The following is a 2,516-nucleotide window of genomic DNA, read 5'->3' on the forward strand; positions in this document are numbered from 1 at the left end:
GGAAATATTACAAGATTGTCTCTGATAGAAGGAAACATGAGTGTACTACACAACTGTATACACAAGAGGGAGGAAGCGTTTGCCTTATGATAGCCTATATTTTGCGTGTGTGTGTGTGCATGTGCGTGTGCATGTGCGTGTGCGTGTGTGTGTGTGTGTGTGTGTGTGTGTGTGTGTGTGTGTGTGTGTGTGTGTGTGTGTGTGTGTGCGTGTGTGCGTGTGTGTGTGTTATGGGGCTATCGTTCATTTATCCCGAGACCTCAATGACTGTAATATACACAAATCAAGTGTCTAAGCAAAAAATAAATTTAGATATTAAAAAGGAGACAGCATGTGTGTGTGCTGAATAGGGAGGTGTTCTTGACTTAGTTCCGATATTGTAGCCTAAAGTAACGGTGGATACAGGATTCTAACATACTTATTTATTTCCCAAGAAAGAATTCTCCCAGCACACTGGGTATTCCAAATTCCATCGCTGTAGTATACCCAATTACAACGTCGCGTAGGCGGGTCTTAAGTATACAAGGCTCGTGATTGGGTCTAGTGAGCAGAACCCTCCACTCTCACTCACTGTTGAGTTCGCATAGTTTTCTTCGGCCAAATTCACGCCCGCAGCCTGTCTGTCTCGTGCGGTGACAGAGCAGAGAAGACACGAATGACAAACGACAATGCTCTCAAGAATCCTATTGAGCGTGTGTGCTTTATAGTTTCGTCCGAATAGCAGTGGAATACTCAGAGAGCAACATGTGGACATTGCGTCCACAAAGAGAGCAGGTTGGTTATATCTCTCGCTCTCTCTTACCCCTTTATTCTCAGCATTTGTCTCTCCATGTCTGCTGCTGCTGCTACTGCCTTGGTCTATTTGTGTCATACAGAGTGAAGATATGTGTCTTGTGTGTCACTCCGAGACTGAGGGGGGACTTAAGACATTGCCTACCTCCCCCGTGTCCCGTTGCGTCTATAGTCAGAGCTGAGCCGCCCGCACCGCAACGTTACGACCAGGGGCGTGTTTCAGTGTGCCTACACATGTCACCTGTTGTGGTTCAGTGTCTGTTTAAGTTCTGTCATCTGATCGTATCGATACTATAGTGGTTGCGATGTGGTCTCCTTGAGTTTATTCTGTGGTTACTTTTGATTATGTGCATCCAAGTGTGTGTGTGTGTGTGTGTGTGTGTGTGTGTGTGTGTGTGTGTGGGTGTGTGTGTGTGTGTGTGTGTGTGCGCGCGCGCGTGCGTGCGTGCGTGCGTGTGTGTGTGTGTGTGTGGGTGCGTGCGTGTGTGAGCCCAGCTAAATTATTTGTTTTGGCGCCTTGCTGTGAACGTTGGCTGCCTCTATCCAGAATGTCATGGAAAGAAAGAGACAAGTTTCGTCTCTCTCTCTCTCTCTCTCTCTCTCTCTCTCTCTCTCTCTCTCTCTCTCTCTCTCTCTCTTTCAGTCAGACAAAAATCATTCTCATATTATCTTTGTCATCATTGAGCATGGTGGGGGCTAAGACTATTTTGTGAATGATTGTGCCCTCATTTCCAAACACATATTTGTGTGTGTGACAGTTGTTTGTAACTGGAGGCAGGACATAAGCACCTGGGATCTGTGCCTCTTAGTCTGAACAACGGGAACTGACACCAAGCACTAGCCCTGCTTTTCAGAGGCCCGCATAAGTATTATTATCTCTTGAACTTCTACCCCTTCATTTCATGAAGTCCTGATGGCCTACGTGTGTGTGGCGTTTGTGTGTGCTCCCTGTGTCGGTTAAGCTGTATCGACAGCTTTCTCTATTAGCCCAGCTGAGTACGTTGTTGTAATCTTTACTGGGTAAACTGTGATTGCTTGTTGTTCTTCTGTAAAAAACCACCCCCCACAGTGCTTGTTTTTGTAATATATTTTAACATAACCTTATATAGCCTATTAATCTTTTTTTTTATTAAAAAGCCCCTCACCCTCCCTTTATTTTGTTCAAAACTGTGCGCTCCATTTTTGGTGAATTCACATTCAGCTAATGTTTTCCAGATGTCTGCTAAAGAACGTTTTCGTTTTTTACATTAAGAAATGGGCAGTTAGGGTTCTTAAAGAGATACCACCATAACTCCCTGTATTTTATTTTTATTTTATCTGTTAAATGTTGTGCTATGCCAACATTTGATGCAAGCTCTGTCTAGATGATTTTTGGCCCAAAAATGCATTTTTCATATTTTTATTAAACCAACTGCCATTCCAGCAAATCAAGTGTGGGCGTATGAGCTCTGTACATACTTTGTCATTTAATTAAACGACTCGCTCTACAGAAAAAGTGACAATTTGGGTGTGGAGGGTATTTAATAGTAAACAACATGCAGGTTATGGCTGGACAAAGCCTTCTCCGCCATAGTCATGGAAACTGAAAACTGGTCTGTTAGGTTTGACATCACATTTCGGTTACTGTTCTGAGAAATACTGCCAGTTCTTTCCTAAGACATGGCCCAGCAGTAAATCCTTAGAACTGGCTGCCAATCTGGCAACTCCCGGTGGGCACAGTAGCT

At 44.1% G+C, this 2,516-nt stretch overlaps 1 protein-coding gene across 1 annotated transcript in view; it reads left to right on the plus strand.

Annotated features, from left to right (window-relative positions):
- Positions 1 to 602: 602 nt before the first annotated feature.
- pld1a (phospholipase D1a) overlaps positions 603 to 2,516 on the plus strand; it is a 33,167-nt gene continuing 31,253 nt past the window's right edge. Inside the window, exon 1 of the mRNA XM_079751918.1 lies at positions 603 to 774. The gene's annotated coding sequence lies outside the window, so the exon portion shown is untranslated. The remainder of the gene's footprint in view (positions 775 to 2,516) is intronic.

This window comes from Pollachius pollachius, assembly GCF_949987615.1.
Source record: "Pollachius pollachius genome assembly, chromosome: 15".
Lineage (NCBI taxonomy): Eukaryota > Metazoa > Chordata > Actinopteri > Gadiformes > Gadidae > Pollachius > Pollachius pollachius.